Source organism: Danio rerio, chromosome 1 (assembly GCF_049306965.1).
Source record: "Danio rerio strain Tuebingen ecotype United States chromosome 1, GRCz12tu, whole genome shotgun sequence".
Taxonomy (NCBI): Eukaryota; Metazoa; Chordata; class Actinopteri; order Cypriniformes; family Danionidae; genus Danio; species Danio rerio.
Window position 1 is genome coordinate 57,292,115 of NC_133176.1, and position 19,530 is coordinate 57,311,644.

General features: G+C 38.6%; 1 long non-coding RNA gene across 1 annotated transcript; it reads right to left on the minus strand.

The window, feature by feature from the left end:
- Window positions 1-5,026: 5,026 nt before the first annotated feature.
- On the minus strand, window positions 5,027-6,407 carry LOC137495868 (uncharacterized). Its single transcript, XR_011015848.2, has 2 exons — window positions 6,249-6,407; window positions 5,027-5,736 (listed from the first exon to the last, which is right to left on the minus strand). It is a non-coding gene; the product is annotated as an uncharacterized lncRNA (long non-coding RNA).
- Window positions 6,408-19,530: the final 13,123 nt, after the last annotated feature.

Consider the following 19,530-nt stretch of genomic DNA (forward strand, 5'->3'; position numbering starts at 1 on the left):
TAATAAGTCATATTTTTAAGCATAATAATAATACTATATAATATTATATGTTTGATTACCTTTTTATATATAATAAAATATATTAATAAGTCATATTTTTAAGCATAATAATAATACTTGTTTTGATTTACCTGTTGAAATAATCAGATATTGTGAGGTCAAATTGAATGTAAATACAAGCTTTAGTTACAGATGTGGGATTACTCATTGGGATATTTACTATACGTAAATTACAATGTACATATAGGCTATATTTAGTCCTTGTTTTGCTGTATTGTGAAGTCAATAGCTATAATCATGATTGATCGCATCTGGAATAAATGTTTGAAATTTGACAGAACAATAAGTGATTGTTGATCATTCATTTTCTTTTCAGTTTAGTCCCTTTAGTAATCCAGGGTTGCCACAGCGGAATGAACCGCCAACTTATCCAGCATATGTTTCACACAGCGGATATGCCCTGCCAGCTACAACCAATGACAGGGAAACACCCATACACACTCACATTAACACTCATACACTACAGACAATTTAGCTCACCCAATTTACCTATAGCGCATGTGTTTGGAAACTGGAGCACCCGGAAGAAACCTGCGCCAACACGGGGAGAACATGCAAACTCCACACAGAAACGCCAACTGAACCAGCCGAGGCTCAAACCAGCGAACTTCTTGCTTCGAAGTGATTGTGCTACCCACCATGCCACCATGACAGCCATGACTAAATCAAAACAAGCATTATTATTCTGCTTGAAAGTCTGAATTATTCATATATTTTACTATATTTATTAAGTTAACACCATCCAATAAGGTTACATTAGTTAATTTAACAGGCAACATGGTGGCTTAGAGGTTGGCACTGTCACCTTACAGTAAGAAGGCTGCAGATTCAAGTCCCGGCTGGGCCAGTTGGCATTTATGTGCGGAGTTTGCATGTTCTCCCCCATTGTGGAAATAATATATTGACAATTCTTTCCTGCACCTATTAATGAATGAGCAATGGATTGCTGGATTCAAAGCGACGAATTAATATTTTTGGCGCAAACATGCATTCACAATGGTATGAACCATTATAGGGTTGGCTGGTCAAATATACATTGCAGTTATCTATTTTTTTAGTTATTAATTTTATTTACAATATGGATCAGAGCAAACTATTTCTTTACAATTAAAGGGCAAACCACCTCATACATCTTGTTTTGATGTCCTTCAGGGGGGATCAAGCGTTAATTATGGGGGTCAGACTCCCCCAAACCCCCCTGTAATTCACACCCTGTTCTCCCCTGTTGGTATGGGTGTCCTCCAGGTGCTCCGGATTCCCCTACAGTCCAAACACATGTGCTACAGGTGAATGGAATAAACTAAATTGTCCATCGTGTAAGTGTGTGCATGTGAATGGGAGTGTATGGGTGTTTCCCAATACTGGGTTGCAGCTGGAAGGACGTCCTCTGCGTAAAACCTATGCGGGAATAGTTGGTGGTTCATTCTGCTGTGGCGACCTCTAAAACAAACACTAAGCCAAAATGAATTAATGTAACGCGTACAAACGTTGATTCATTCATTACACTGTTTTTCAACATCTTATGAGCCTATTCTGTGCGACTCCTGACTCGAAATGTCTTTCTAATTGAAAACAGCTTGAAAAATGCGCTGGAGGTCACTTGCATAGAGAGACAAAGACATTATCGCAGAATTAAGGACAGTAAATCTTCAGTAAAAGTGGTTGCGTAACGGAAACACAGTACTTATAGCAATAAGGCCAGACGAGCTAAAACACAAAGACTTTATATTAGGGCTTAAAATGGAGACAAGGTCACAACAGCATCCGTGAACACGTCGCACCAGCTTTTTTATTTCACTTTGATATCATGAAATGCTGATTGGTCACATTAAAGCCTTGTACTGACAGCATGACATGACGCTAATGTCTCATTAGGAGATTCTAGGATTGGTTTTTATTAGCAGATCAGGTCATTTTTCTGTCTGAATGGGGTTTAATCGCTGATCTGTGTGTCCTCAAATTCAGACTCTCTGTCTGTCTGAGACCGGAGGAGACCGTGACCCCATTCCGTATGTGTGTGTGGATGTGCGTGAGAAAGGCTAACGTGCACAAGGATTAGAGATAAATACGAAGCTGGGTGACATCAAACACATGAGCTGAATAATTAGGGTCAATAGTGATGCAGGTCAGGTTAATTTAGCATTAATGCATTTTTTATTATTCGCTTATTTTAAATATGATTCAATATTACTCGTTTGCAAGCCTTTTCTAATTTTAGCTTGGTATCAGATTTTCATCCATACATTCATTCATTTTCTTTTTTGGTTTACTTCCTTTAATAATCCGGGATCACCACAGCAGAATTAGCCGCCGACTTATCCAGCACGTTTTTAAGTAACGGATGCCCTTCCAGCCGCAACCCATCTCTGGGAAACATCCACACACACTCATACACTACGGACAATTTAGCCTACCCAATTCACCTGTACCGCATGTGTTTGGACTGTAGGGTAAACCGAAACACCCGGAGGAAACTCACGTGAACGCAGGGAGAACATGCAAACTCCACACAGAAACGCCAACTGAGCCGAGGCTCGAACCAGCGACCAAGCGACCTTCTTGCTGTTGTAAGGTCCACCCAGTTGGCCCAATGCCGGTGTCCACTGGTGGATGAAGGTTCACTGCATGTTCGGTCTTTCCAGTGCACAATGTTGATTTATATTAAACTTAACTCATATCTGACTCCAATTTTAGTATGAGGTGGTTTAGAATATTAATATATTTATCCTCGTTTTATCTGACTCCAATTATAAAACATTAAGAAGATTATATCAATATGTAATTTAGATAAATGTTTGAACCGTTTGTCTTCACTAGTAACTATTACATCCGTTCATTCGGGTTCTCATGTCGCTCAGAGAAATCGCCTCGGCCGAAGGCGTCCCTCACGGTCACACTCTGGTCAGTCTTGAATATTAAACAGAGGTAAATTGACTAATACTTTAGATGGCCGCTACCAGCGCGCTCGTTCTAAAATACTTTAGTTAGTCCCGCTTAGATGTACACCTTTGAGTTAAGACAATCATCATTTCTAATTAGAGGTTAGGGCATTAATATAAATGTACCCGACTACTGGACTCTATAGTAACTTTGGTTTTCACCAAGCCCATGGTTTCCCATATGAACTTAATTTAGAATAATATTACCTTCAAACAAAGGTCGGGTACCCAATCTAGGTTAGTCGTGCAACACCTTGTTGACCTAGACGGAAGTTATCGCCCTTTCCACCTAAGTACACATGAATCAATATCAAGAGTCAGCCGGATCGCTAAAACACAATTAGTGTGCCAATGCTCCATCTCAATTGGATTTTAGTCCGTCTACTGACCTGACGCAAGACGTGCGGAAACAAGGATACAGCGTAATCTACTTGAATTAATAATTACAGAGTGAGCAAAATATGGTCAAACATTACAATTTATTAGTCAGGTAAATGTATTATGCCAATTCAATCAGTCAATTCATAAATGATCAATACAAAACATCAAATTATCAAAGATAAATCCAAGATGAAAAAGATGCATACCTGACTTTGAAATATACATAACATGGGGCAGACCCCATGTTATGGGCTGATCTGGTTAGGCAGAATCGCCCTGAGTCCTTCTTAGGCCTTACCTTAAATAATCCAAGAATTCCCTCAAGGAAGGGGGTGTGAATAACAAAGAAGGCATTCACACTTAGTGTTACACCTCTCACAGTGGTTCAAAAGATGCCTGAAGTTATATATTTATTGTTCTGATTATGTCTATTTCTGAGAGAATGAGACCATTGTACCAATCGCACTGAGACATTTCAAATGATATCAAACATGATAGTTAAAGTCAGTTTGGTTAATTTAAAACATTCAAACATTGAAATGACCATATGCGTGAATTGGGGGGATGAAGCTGAGTCTCAGATGCAAATGCAGCAGGAACTGGTTTTTCCCGCATACCCCTTGCTGAGTTGTGAAGTCACCAGTCTCTGTTTTCAGCTCATGTTTTGAATTGTCAAAGATATCAGAATATTTGCAATATTTCAATTCTTACAGATAACCCCCATTTGATCCCGTGGGTCAGATATAAATGTGCCCATGGGGTCACTATGTATCCTTGTTGAGGTCGTTCAGGGGCAATTCAAGACAGTCTCTGCAGCATTATCAGTTGTAAGTCGTGTTCAGCAGGTAGCTAAACAGGTCCAGGCTCGTTTTCACCTCTTTTGATGAGCCTGACCCGAATGCACTGCTCATTCAGTCCATACAGGCCTTCATAGCTTCCACTGTGTCCTTCCCCTGACAAAAGTGTCCACGTCGTGTGGGCTTCTCATAGTCTGCTTCTTCTGATGAATCTGGTCACCTCCAGATATGCAGACATCGGCATGTGGGGGTCTACAGTGTGTATACACTGCCTTCTCTCGGACACCTAAACAGCAACTTGATGGCTCAGCGATTGAACAGTTATGAACTTGTGTCATTCTGCATTGGAGAAAGTCATGAGGTTAAGCATAAAATATATGATCAAAACATAAAAGTCAGCAAGTGCGAGTTGTACAACTGGTCTCAGGTCTCTTTCAATCTGTTTAAATGGTCCAATCAAAAACAGATAAGTCTTTGTCACCACTGAGATAGGGTATAATGATAGGGAGAATATTAAATATTCTTGGTTTGGATTACTCAAGGTAAAGCTATCAAAAGGTCCGTGCAACTTATTAAAACAGTATAACAGGCAGTATGCATCATAAAACATATCATCATGACAATACATTCAAATAAATGACATTCATTTTCAAAATAAAAAAACGTGAAGATATTTGTCATACATGATAGTAATCACATTATTTAACCATAATTATGAAGGTATATCTATAATCATGTGTGTGTTTGTGTGTGTATGTTGTGTGGTGTGTGTGTTTGTGTGTGTGTGTGTGTGTGTGTGTTAGTGTGTGTGTGTGTGTGTGTGTGTGTTTGTGTGTGTTTGTGTGTGTGTGTGTGTGTTTATGTGTGTGTGTGTGTGTGTGTGTGTGTGTGTGTGTGTGTGTGTGTGTGTGTGTGTGTGTGTGTGTGTGTGTTTATGTGTGTGTGGGGGGCTTGAACACAATTGATGGTATTTGTCAAATTTAAATGTCCTAGTGATTATTAGAAGTGTCCTCACTTCGGTTTAATTTTAATCACTTTAGCACTTATACCTGTTATTGGTGATAGATTGGAAAACCAGGGGCCCTCTGGTTTGTCAACCATCCCCACAACAGTCAGTGTATCTATGGCAAGTTCGCCTCTATTGAAGTTTTATACCATCAATTTATTGTCAAAGCCATGCAAATGTGTAATTTCTTTTCAGCTGACAGAGGGTGTCAGAGGGTGTTTGTTGTCTCATCTGTCATCAGATTAATTATTCTGTTCTATGTGTGTGAGGCTAATGTGTTTTGTTTGTATAAATATGGACAAACGATAGATTTGACTCCTGGGTCTTTGAAGACTGAGGTGTTATCTATGTGCCTGGGTTTACCTGTGGCTATGTGTCAGTGTAATGCTCCGAACAATGGTAATCAACTTTTATAATTGTGTTGCAAAATTTTAGTCCTGTCTTAGCAGGGAGCCAGCATAAGAATGTGAACATGAGGTGTGTTCCGGCTCAAATTGATTCCATATAATATCTTTTACGGAGCATGTTAAGGTGCAATGTTCAAAGCTGGATCCTGTAAAAAATGCATTTTCATGGTTAATTTAATTATCACACTCTATACTCCTGTTTGTAGTTCAAACTGCAGCTATACAGGGGATAGCAGAGTTTTCTACTTTTGGAGATCAAAGAAACAAATATCATGAATTTCAACATAGTTAATTCCATTTTCATACAGGACATGTGGTTTAACATGTGTATAGTATAAAAACAAATTTAAAAATGCCACCAGGATTCTTAACAATAGAGTCTTTTGCTATTGTTCTTGCAAGGATAATGCAGTGACGTTTATTTTTGCCTCTAGGTAACCAGGCTTTTAGTCCCATTGCTATTAAACAATTTGGGAAGATTTTAACTATGAGATCTTTTTGTGTCTCTGTTTCATTTGACATGTAAATTTACATCTTTGTTGAAGAAAGATGTTTTGTGAAATCACATAGCCTCCTAGAATGCTGAATCCATTGATAAGATCAGCTGTGGATAATTGTTATTCTGATGACTGATCAAAGACTTTTTCAGAAGACTCACTGCAGGAGGTGAGGGATTTGCCTCACAGGGGTTCTTGCTTTGAGATGCAAGATGGGAGACTTTTGGCCTCCTAGGTTATGGCCTAACCTTTTGTCGCCCTCATTTGTATTTGTTTGATGTGGACCGGATCTTGAGTGTTCTTTGTTATTCGTCCGCCTAAGGTGAGAACAAAAGCAGAGAAGAACCATAGTTATTTTAGAATTTTCATCAGTTTCAAATTCAATCATGTGGAATTAATGTTGATGCATCATTTTGCAATATTAATTCTGCAAGCCACATGATGTTGCTGGTCAGATGTGAATTGCTGTTGTTGATTTCAGCATATTGTGAGTGTGTAACACCTGTTTACACAGTCTGCTGTATTCTGAGCATTATCTCCCAGTTCCGCTGGGGACATTTTCTGAATCAATCAATGATTTTTCATTAATTTCAGTTCACAATCTAATGGGCCGATACCCATAGTTCATTTTTTGCTCTCATTAACAGTCAGATCTGTTGGCAGAAATCATTTCACCCTTTTGGTGTTCTCTGCTTAACGGTTGTCATTTTATGGTGTGACTCACAGGTTAGATCTTTTGACCCATAAAAACTTTGGTAACTCTGAATGTTATCATATCCATCCCCCTTTCATTATTTTTCTGGTGAGTTTAATTCTCTGATCAAATTTTAATTGTAGGTGGTGTTTTTCAGCGAGGATTTTATTGGTTTACAATCAGTTATGCTATAGTAGTTCTGTCAGTGTTTTCATTAAGCATAAAGAAAGCAAACCTCCTCAAGGTGAATGTTTCATCTCTAGTCTTTAGTGCCATGATTGGCGATTATAATATAATGTACATTATTGTTTATTCCTAATGTAATTATATTATATTAAAATAGTATGTATTAAATATAATTATATCTGGTCTCTGGAGAGTGTTTTAGAACACAGTGCATTGTTTTATGCAATTACAGCAAACACATTCTGAGCATCTTATTATCACTGAGGTGAGACTTCTTTGCTCTCTGTCAGGCCATTTGAATATGAAAAGGTTTGAGCAATCAGGAGGTCTAAGGGCTTATTTAAAGCTAAAATCTTTTATATTTAGTCTGTTTCGAGATTAAATTAAAGTATAGTGGATATTTTAATTGATCAGCATCATATTTGAATTTATCCCCATTAAATTTAAATGGCAAATTTCTGATTTGTAAAAGCAGAGTTTTCATTAGAGCTTATTTGTCTTTTTTGCAATCAAATCATTCTGTTCTGCTCACCTTTATTTTTCACATGCAAATGCCTTTAAACAGACTGTTGTTATTAATCCAATTTAAAAGTTTACAATTGTTTTTAAATCTTAAACCATTTTTTCCTGTTTTCCTTTTTCCATTTTTCTCTTTTTTATAAAACAGTAGATTTAAAACAATGGATAGTTTTTGATTTAAACTTTTAGGATCTAATTTATAACTCTCCACTGAGTTCCAGAATATAATTTGGATGATGTTATTCCAATTTTAAGCTTCAACTCTTGCTGCCTAGCAGACAAAGAGATTTCAGAGCAAGGGATGGCGTTTTTCTATACTGCTGTTATCATGTCCCTGATAATCAAAGTGGTTTTGTCTAATTCTCAACCCCACCGGATAACGCATTCCGGTCTAACATTTTTGAGCATTTCCGACTCATTCTATCAATGTGTTTATAAAGGGTGCGTCCAGCTTTCCCTCAACATTTCTAATAGGCAAAGAAGAATTGACTTACCACAGCAGCTGAAGATAGAATAGAAGATCCAAACCTCTTGGTTGATATAAATCCATTTTGTGCTGGAAAGACGTAACTCGCCTGAGTTGGGAGATCACGTCGGGGTCACCATTTTGTAAGGTCCACCCAGTTGGCCCAATGCCGGTGTCCACTGGTGGATGAAGGTTCACTGCATGTTCGGTCTTTCCAGTGCACAATGTTGATTTATATTAAACTTAACTCATATCTGACTCCAATTTTAGTATGAGGTGGTTTAGAATATTAATATATTTATCCTCGTTTTATCTGACTCCAATTATAAAACATTAAGAAGATTATATCAATATGTAATTTAGATAAATGTTTGAACCGTTTGTCTTCACTAGTAACTATTACATCCGTTCATTCGGGTTCTCATGTCGCTCAGAGAAATCGCCTCGGCCGAAGGCGTCCCTCACGGTCACACTCTGGTCAGTCTTGAATATTAAACAGAGGTAAATTGACTAATACTTTAGATGGCCGCTACCAGCGCGCTCGTTCTAAAATACTTTAGTTAGTCCCGCTTAGATGTACACCTTTGAGTTAAGACAATCATCATTTCTAATTAGAGGTTAGGGCATTAATATAAATGTACCCGACTACTGGACTCTATAGTAACTTTGGTTTTTTACCAAGCCCATGGTTTCCCATATGAACTTAATTTAGAATAATATTACCTTCAAACAAAGGTCGGGTACCCAATCTAGGTTAGTCGTGCAACACCTTGTTGACCTAGACGGAAGTTATCGCCCTTTCCACCTAAGTACACATGAATCAATATCAAGAGTCAGCCGGATCGCTAAAACACAATTAGTGTGCCAATGCTCCATCTCAATTGGATTTTAGTCCGTCTACTGACCTGACGCAAGACGTGCGGAAACAAGGATACAGCGTAATCTACTTGAATTAATAATTACAGAGTGAGCAAAATATGGTCAAACATTACAATTTATTAGTCAGGTAAATGTATTATGCCAATTCAATCAGTCAATTCATAAATGATCAATACAAAACATCAAATTATCAAAGATAAATCCAAGATGAAAAAGATGCATACCTGACTTTGAAATATACATAACATGGGGCAGACCCCATGTTATGGGCTGATCTGGTTAGGCAGAATCGCCCTGAGTCCTTCTTAGGCCTTACCTTAAATAATCCAAGAATTCCCTCAAGGAAGGGGGTGTGAATAACAAAGAAGGCATTCACACTTAGTGGCAACCCCTCTCAGTGGTTCAAAAGATGCCTGAAGTTATATATTTATTGTTCTGATTATGTCTGTTTCTGAGAGAATGAGACCATTGTACCAATCGCACTGAGACATTTCAAATGATATCAAACATGATGGTTAAAGTCAGTTTGGTTAATCTAAAACATTCAAACATTGAAATGACCATATGCGTGAATTGGGGGGATGAAGCTGAGTCTCAGATGCAAATGCAGCAGGAACTGGTTTTTCCCGCATACCCCTTGCTGAGTTGTGAAGTTACCAGTCTCTGTTTTCAGCTCATGTTTTGAATTGTCAAAGATATCAGAATATTTGCAATATTTCAATTCTTACACTGTGAAGCGACAGCACTACCTACTGCGCCACTGCGTCGGCGTTATCAGATTTTTTGAGGGTGTATTTTGTCTATTTGTTTAATATAACCCCAAATCAGAAAAGGTTGGGACAGTATGGGGAACGCAAATAAAAAAATTTAAAAAATGAGTGATTTCCAAATTTACTTTGACCTGTATTTCATTGCAGGCAATATGATGTAGGAATATCAAAGTCAATTCCATGCGTGTTCAATAAGAAAAGGTCTGGAGAGGGTTTTCTTCAATGCCAAAAATATTAGTAATTCATTAGATACAAATGAATAATTCGATGACAGAGCTCTGGGTTACATTACCCCAATGCAATACAAGAATTACATTCAAGAGGTTCGCAACTCGCATACATTTCCTGACTCCATCATATATACACAACTGATCTTAACAGGTGGAGTTTTGGTGTAACGTCACTTGTCAGTCATTGTTCAGTCCTCCATTGGCCGCACCTTCGACATACTTCCTCTTTTACTACAAATTCTCTGCACAACAAAAAAGCATACAACTTTCTGTTTTCTGTGTTCAGTTTTAACACCTCTCTTCAGACAGGAAGTTTCTGCAGAGCTGAATTTAATTTTGGACCCGCATCTATCTACTTCTGCAAAAATGCTAATTAGTATGCACAGCACTCACCCACAACATTAGAAGTTCAGTTAATATATGACCCTTACATGACCAATACAAATAATTGTTTGATTGAAAGAAAAATAGACAAAAATAATAAAAAATGATTCCTATTTTACAACAATGAACACAAAATATTTCAGGTTTTGTCTGGTTAACTACATTTCTTTTGTAAATATACATTCTTTCCTGGCACTATAAGCTGTATAGAAGTGTCTTGAAAAATATCTAATAAAATATTATTTACTGTCATCATGGCAAAGATAAAATAAATCAGTTATTAGAGATGAGTTTTTAAAACTATTATGTTTAGAAATGTGCTGATAAAATCTCTCCATTAAACAGAAGTTGGGGAAAAAATAAACAGGGGGGCAAATAATTCTGACTTCAACTGTATATACATTTTTGTAAATAAATAATATTATTTTAATACATATTCTCTTTGTTTTCTTTTAATCTATGGTAATAATCATTTTATTAAAAGTCATTAAAATGCAGATAATTTAATTTTCACTTTTATATTTATCAGTTGTAGCTTTATGTTTTTCAAGTTTGCATTAGTGTGTGTTCATGTGTATGAACAGCTTCTGTGTTTTAGCTGAATGTGGGATTGACGTTCAGCTGTCATCATCTCTGTTTTGTCTGGTCATGTGATTAAAGCGTCTCTTTATTAAACCTCTTTTTGCATGATTGCTTTATCCACGGCTTCACGGGACATCCGGCAAACTCTCATTACTGTCCGCCAAGTTCTTTGGAAAACCTTCGCATGTGTGTCAGAGATTTGGCCTGAATTAAACGGAAATGTTACAAGCTCCATATCTCTAATTAAAAAACACGGCGGACACTAAAACCTGAAACGTTCAGTCCCAGCCGTCCCCTACAAACCCAGATATGAGGATCGTTCAGCTCAAATTCATCCGTTCAAACAGTCAATTCTCAGTAAGAAATTAAAATCATTTATATCGACCTCATGTCATTGCAGATCTACAAGAAACACTCTCAGAAATAAAGGTACAAAACCTATTACCGGGATGGTACCTTTTCTAAAGCTACACATTAGAGCTGCACGGAAAATCTAACATTACAGTATTTTGATATTCGACAATAAATATTGCAATATTGAGTATAACTTCACCAGATGACTTAATCTTTCTATTTGAAAAGAATTTATATTGTTATAATGATTGGGATGATCCTGTACGTGAGTGAATCATGTGTAACGGAGGCCAGCTAGTTAGTGCTGTGCAGGTAAACCTCACTTCTCTGACCTCTAAAGGTGCTCTAGCGACAAACGCTAGAGGTCATGGTCTTTAGCCTCCTTGTCAGAGCAACCGACTCCCATGCGGAAGGTCGCCACTTCGAAACCAGCCAGGAGAGGGTTGGGTGGCGTAGGACCGGCGGGGTTACATTGGTGCCGTGACCCGGATGGGAGTGAAGTTTAGGGGGGTGAGTGTAACGGAGGCCAGCTAGTAAGTGCTGTGAAGGTAAAATCTCACTCCTCTGACCTCTAATGCTGTGTTGACACCAGACGCGGAACGCGCGGCTAAATCGCGTGTAAATTGCAGCGTGAACATTTGAGTTTACTCGCTTCATTCGTGCGTCAACCCCCGCTTCATTCGCCCGTCAAATTCACTTCAGAACAGACGCGGATTCGCGTCATGGGCAGGGCTTCTGTCTGCCCGGTGACTCTAGCTTCATAGCTAAATGGATTTTATTGAGAAAATAACAGTGTTAATGTTTAGGGTTTAGGGTCCTGTATGAGTCCACTGCATCCTTTCAGAGGTGCATCCAGCTCTGTGAGCTCATAAACTCCTCCAGAAACTGAACCTGGATGACGGAGACTTTCAGCGGTGCCTTTGACTGAGCCAAGCCCAGTTTGATGATTTGTTGTCGGTGTCGCCAGGAGGATTTGCCCCGGGACACCATCAACAGGTTCTACGTCACAATCACGCCCCCACAAGAACAAGCTTCTGATTGGTTCCATTTGCGTCATTCGCTCCGCGCCATTCGCGCGTATCGCGACGCAGGATGTCTATTCGCGCGTTTGCATTGACTTAACATGTAAATCACTCGCGCGTGCCGCATCTTGTGTGAACGCAGCATAAAGGTGCTCTAGCGACAGACGCTAGAGGTTATGGTCTTTAGCCTCCTTGTTAGAGCAACTGACTCCCATGCGGAAGGTCGCCGGTTCGAAATCAGCTCAGAGTGGGTTGGGTGGCGTAGGACCGGCGGGGTTACACATGCACAAAATATAATAAATCTAATCTTAAAGCTTAGTGTATATAAATTAGTGGTGGGCCTTTAACCTGCTGTTAACGCAAAACTCTTATCAGGCGAATAAGAAAAAAATATCGCCGTTAATCTATTCTCAAAGTTAGGTTGGGAGCTGAGTCTATTCTACACGAGCTATGATGACTTTCACCTTGATATTTTAGCGCGGATTTATACCTGACCGGTGAACCATCTGACAAAAAAAGTGCCCTTCTGAATCAAATCAGCAGGATGCCCTTCTAGATCCTTCACTTACTTCGAAGACACTACTGACTACGCTTACGTGGACATCTGTATTTATGAGGACATCTGTATTTATGTGAAGTGCTTTCAAGTAAGAGTTTCCTGTAATTTTGGGTGACTTTAACTGCAGTTCGACAGTTTTACATTCACTCATGAACATTTCATTCATGTCTCGTGACAAACTGTGGTATTAGTCGCAAATAAGGAGTAAGGACTGGTGACAGTGTTATGGAGTTTAATAGCGCAAGCCAAATGGAAAGAAAAAAACTTAAGTTGTCCCCAAAAAACTTAAGAATTGTGTTGGTTTAACTCATTTTAAATAAGTAGTTTGAACAAGCAGACGAAGTCGTTTTTTTGAGAGTACATTTTTATGATCAGAGATACACAATAACCCCGCATGAAAATACTGTCATAATATATAGTAAATACTATACTTAAGCATGCTTTTAAACCATACACTGGAAACAATTATTCCTTGGATTTACAAATTGGTTTAAGGTAAGTGTTTGCAAACAACTTATATGGGCTGAATTTAACCAAACAAATGAAATTTAGTAACGTTCAACTCAATTTGTTTGTTTAAATTCAGCACATATAAAATGTGAAGAAATACTGTAGTATTTACTATACTGCACAATTTTATGTTTTCACTTTCTATACTAAAAAAATTGATTCATTGAATTACAATTTTTTTAAGGTAAGTGATTTATATAAGTGGAATTTCATTCATTCATTCATTTTCCTTCGGCTTACTTTCTATTTCAGAGTCCGACCGAGTGAACAGAGTGGCGAACAGAGTTGCCGCTTATATGATCGACACAATGCAAGTAATGTATATTCTTTAATGTTTTGGCATCGTGTTGATGTAAGTCTACTTTTTTCCTGTGAAACTGTTTTTGAAGGTGAGAGTAAATGTTTCTTGTGTGATTAGTTATGTGGGTAGAGGTGAAGGTAAGATTTGTTTGTTTTTTTAATCTTCGAGTAAATGTCTAATGAAAAAAACTTTTTTAATGTTAGCTGTTGGATTTTTATTGTATTGATGTACACTTGACAAATGCTAATAGTTGATGCATTGTTTTTCTGTGGAGTGATGTCTGAAATGTGAAGATTGTTGTTTATTGCTATTGCTGTGAAGATTATAAGGTATTGTGTGATTAATGGATAATGAAATGAGAGTGTCGGTCTTACTAACTGCACATTGTGATTGACTGTGGGATAAAGGGGTGGAGGGAGAGGATTGTGTCACACACTGAGGAAGGTTTTGTGCCGAAACGTTTATGTCTTTTAAATCACCCGTAAAATGTAAGAAAATAAAAACAGTACGAAGCAATTGGGTGCGAATCATTACCCTTTTTTGAATAATAGCATTAATAAGATTGACGCACCAAACCAAAGAAGTTCCTAAAAAACCGCAAGCGCGCAGGGCAAACTTCAGTAACTCTTATTTCAGAGTCCTCCACAGTGGAATGAACCGCCAACTATTCCAGCATATCCTTTACCAGCAGATGCCCTTTCAGCTGCAACCCAATACCGGGAAATACCCATACACACTCATTCACACACACACACTATGCACTATTTTGTTTATCAAATTCACCTATAATACATGTGTTTGGACTGTGGGGGAAATTGGAGCACCTGGAGGAAACCCGCGCCAACACGGAGAGAACATGCAAACTCCACACAGAAACGCCAACAGGCCCAGCCGGGACTCGAACCAGCGACCAACCTTGCTGTGAGGTGACAGTGCTAACCACTGAGCCATCGTAAATTCAGTGTAGCATTATAATATTGAGGACGCAGTTAAATACTGTAGTCAAATGCTGTGTTCGTTCACGTGAAATTTTGAGAGTGTTTATTTGAGCCGGAGTGCAGACATTAATAAACCAAATGTACTGACAGTGATCACGGCATATCAGTAATGAGCTTTAGTCCTAATGAGACTATCTCTCGTGATGCCGCTCCGGCTTCTGCAGAGTTTTATCTCTGATTGACCAAAGCTCAGCTCAAATGCCCTGGCAATCATTTCACACAGCGGGATTTCATCACATCTCCAACCAAACACACGAATGCAGACCGCAAATCTGCACGTTTGGCTGGATTCCATTCGCTTTTGTTTTGTTCACCCTGCTGTATATTTGATGCGCCTGTTTACAAATGCAAACTTTCATTTTCAGATGCGATTAATCACAATTAATATCATTATTGTAGGAGCCATTTGTTTATTTTATTTTAAAGTTTGTTGTTTATCTTGATTTCTTTCATTTTGGAGATTTGCGCCCCCTGCAGGCCAGAGGAAGCTTAAAAGGTCTGGGTGCGGCTGACTGGAGAAAGGCCTGCTGGAAGCACATGGTCTTCAGACCTTACCTTCAGTGTTTGATGGCCAAAGTCGTTTGATTTAGTTTATTTAATATCAGTTTTATTGTTCAAACAAGCTCTACAATAAACATCCACAAATGAAGACTTGTCGTTCTATTTTTTATTTTCTAAGGGTGCTTTCACACCTGTGAATCGATTCAGTTGTTCCGAAACAGAGATTACAATTGTTACATTGTTGCTCTTTGCTCTTGGAGCGGTTCGCTTTCACACTGCAAAGTTTCTAATCGGACCAAAAGAGCTAAAACAAGTCACGTGCGAGTAAACTCTCCTTACATTGGTCAGAGTGTCAGGGTTTATTTTGCAGCGTCCCGCTCAGCTGTCAGGAGAGGTGGTGGTTTGGTGGTGATTGACAGGGTGCGCGCGTGACGTGTCTGAGGAGAGACACGGTGGGGAGGGGTGAGAAGGGTGCGCGACGATGCCTATTTGAGGACTGGGAGGGAGACGCGAGATTAACGGGAGATCATCACTTGTTTGCGGGCATCCGGAGACTCGCGAAACTTCCCGCCCTACTCATAATTCTCTCTTCATATAGCCGTAAGCCTTTTACATATCCATAAAACACTGTGATATAACCGCGCTCGGATCGGATCGTTTTCTCACTGCAATCGAACCGCTCCAGGGTTCGTTTCAATCGAGCCGAGACCACCTCATTCAAGCGATCTCTGAGCGATTACTTTGGCGCGGAACAGAGCGCGATTGCCCTGTTCACATATGCCAAACGAACCGCGCTAACTGGGCAAACGAGATACGTTCCAAAAACAAAAGTGTAGGTGTGAAAGCACCCTAAGAGGCGTCCAAACCCCTCAGCAGACCCAAGATGTGACTAATTTGAAATTTCTATAAGGATGGTCACAACAATTATTATGCCCAAAAATAGGAAATTATTCTAGGAATTATTCATTAAGTTTGGCGGTACGGTGGCTCAGTGGTTAGCTCTGTTGCCTCACAGCAAGAAGGTCAATGGTTTGAGTTCCGGCTGGGTCAGTTGGCATTTCTGTGTGGAGTTTCCATGTTCTCCCCATATTGGCATGGGTTTTCTCCGGGTGCTCCAGTTTCCTCCAAAAAGTCCAAAGACATGCGCTATAGGGGAATTGAATAAGCTAAATTGCCTGTAGTGTAGGGGCATCACGGTGGCGCAGTAGGGAGCATGATTGCCTTACAGCAAGAAGGTCGCAGGTTCGAGCCTCGGCTGATTCAGTTGACTTTTCTGTGTGGAGTTTGCATCATGTTCTCCAAGTGTTTGCATGGGTTTCCTCTGGGTGCTCTGGTTTACCCCAAAAACTCCAAAGATATGCACTATAGGTGAATTGAATAAGCTAAATTGGCTGCAGTGTATGTGTGTGATTGAGTGTGTGTGGATGTTTCCCAGTGTTGGGTTGTGGCTGGAAGGGCCTCCGCTGTGTAAAACATCATTCATTTATTCATTTTCTTGTCAGCTTAGTCCCTTTATTAATCCGGGGTCGCCACAGCGGAATGAACCGCCAACTTATCCAGGACGTTTTTACGCAGCAGATGCCCTTCCAGCCGCAACCCATCTCTGGGAAACATCCACAAACACTCATGCATTATTGCCCAATTCACTTGTACCGCATGTCTTTGGACTGTGTCGGTAACCCACGCGAACGCAGGGAGAACATGCAAACTCCTTCTCGCTGAGGCGACAACACTACCTACTGCACCACTGCGTCGCATGTGTAAAACATTGGCGGTTCATTCCACTGTGGCAACTCCTGATTAATAAAGGGACTACGCCGAAAAGAAAATGAGTGAGAGGGCTGTAATGTATGAGTGTTTGTGAATGTGAGAGTGTATGGGTGTTTCTCGGTACTGGATTGCAGCTGGAAGAGCATCCGCTGTGCAAAACATATGCTAGATTAGTTGGCGGTTCATTCCAATGTGGCAACCTCTGATAAATAAGGGACTAAGCCAAAGGAAAATGAATGAATGTACAATATTGTTCATACAATAACTAACATGAACTAATAAAACCTTACTGTAAAGTGTGACCATTAAAACAACACATTGTGAATCTGATGGTAACAACCTGCCAGATTAATTTGAATGTATTTATGTGTGTGTGTGTCTGTGTGTTTTTGTATATGTGTGTGTGTGTTTAAGGTCATATTAATGACTACATTTAAAAAGTGTTTGTTAGAGGTGATCTAAAATAGTCAGATCTTCCTCTCAATTCATTTCATGTGGTTTCTGTATGTTAATTAAAATCAGAAGAGCTTTATTTTCTCTCTGTCAATGGGGATTAGCTTTCACAGAACAGCTGTTACACTCAACATCTGGCTCAGCGTTTATGTGTTTGTGTGTGTGTGTGTGTGTGTGTGTGTGATTCTAATACATATATATAGTGTTAGCTTGTCTGTATTTACTGCATTTATTAGGTATGAGTTTGATTAAAATGTTAATATTTATTTTATTGTAATATTTCTTCAAAATCAAATGTATATAACAATATATATATAAAACTATATATATAACTATATATATAACTATATATATATATATATATATATATATATATATATATATATAGTTATATATATTGTTATATACATTTGATTTTGAAGAAATATTACAATAAAATAAATATTAACATTTGAATATATATATATATATATATATATATATATATATATATATATATATATATATATATATATATATATATATATATATATATATATATATATATATATATATAAACGTGAAATATATAGTATTTATTTCAGAAAGCTGTCTCCAGTTCAGCACATGTTCATCTGCGGGAGCATGCAGAGTGTGTGAGCTCAGAGATGACAGTTTTTACGTGTGTGTGTGTGTGTTTGGGATTTAAATGTAAGGCATGTGGAGCTTAACATCTGTACTAATTCATTCACGTGTCAGTCGGAGTGAACAGAACATCTGAAAAACACACACACACACACAAACACACACACACACAAAGTAAACACACAAACAGAAGCCTCAGCATTTCACTATCCTTATGTGTGTGTGTGTTTCATTGTAAATGTATATATGTGTGAATGTGTGTGTACAAATGTTTGTGTATGAACATGTGCAACTGTGTGTGCGTGTGCGAATATGTATTTGTTTGAGTGTGAAAATGATTGTGCATTTAAAAGTCTGTTTTGTGCAAGTGTGTGTGTGTGTGTGTTCATGTGTTTATGAATTTGTTTGCAAATGTGTGTGTGCAAATGTGTCTGTATGACTTTGTTTGAAAATGTGTGTGTCTGTGTGTGTGTGTTTTTTTGACATATCAGGACACATCTGTATAATGACATGGGTATGACACAGGTAGTACAAAAAGGAGGTGAAATGTGAGGACATTGGTGACGTCCTCAATTCTCAAAATGCTTACAAATCACATAGGATGAGTTTAATCAAAGAGTAAAGCTGCACACTGTCTCCTGTGATGGCTGGGTTTAGGGGTGGGGTGGAAACCTACGCAATGTCCCCACTTCTCACAAAAACAAACGTGTTTGTGTGTGTGTGAATTTGTTTGCAAATGTTTGTGTGCAATGTTTGTTTTTGTGCAAATGTGTGTGCTAATTTGTGTGAAATGTGCATGTGTGAATATGTATGTATGTATGTGTGTGTGCAAAAGTTTGTGCATGTGCAAATGTTTGTTTTTGTGCAAAAGTGTGTGTGTGTGTGTGTGTGCGTGTATGAATTTGTTTGCAAATGTATGAGTGTACGAATTTGTGTGCGAGTCTGTACTCAACCCTTAGTAATATCAGGTCATGCAGTAAACACACACACACACACACACACACACATAATAAATACGACAAACATATGCAAAAACACCACTGTGTATTCCACCAGCAAATATATAAACATTATTGTCATTACCCTGCTGATGTAGATTCAGCTGCAGGTGATACGAGGAAACACATTTGGGATGCTGGTTGCCTAGATGTGAGTGAGCTGGGATAAAAACGGAGAGTTTCTCAAGGGAAAAATCACAGCAATTAGTGCACTGCAAGTCTGTGTGACTGAAACTGCATCATGTTGATACTTTCTGCCAGTTTGCACTCATTACTCAGGATGCAACATGCCCTGAAATGAGAAACACAGTTTAGGACATTTGAAGTTAGTCTTTGTTGATTCAGAGAAACTCTTAAAGGCACAGTATGTAATTTCTCCACTAGAGGGAGCATATTCACAACAAACAAAGGCAAACAAAACTCTTATTCAGAGAAACTCTTAAAGGCACAGTATGTAATTTCTCCTTCAGAGGGAGCATATTCACAACAAACAAAACTCTTATTTTATCTTTATTTAAAAAAAAAAAAAAACTACTAACACTTCCCTTCTTAGACTTTACAGACCTGAAACTTGCCTTTAGTACTTATTCATTGTTGCTCTTATAGTTGTGTAAATTGCTTCCTTGTCCTCATTTGTAAGTCG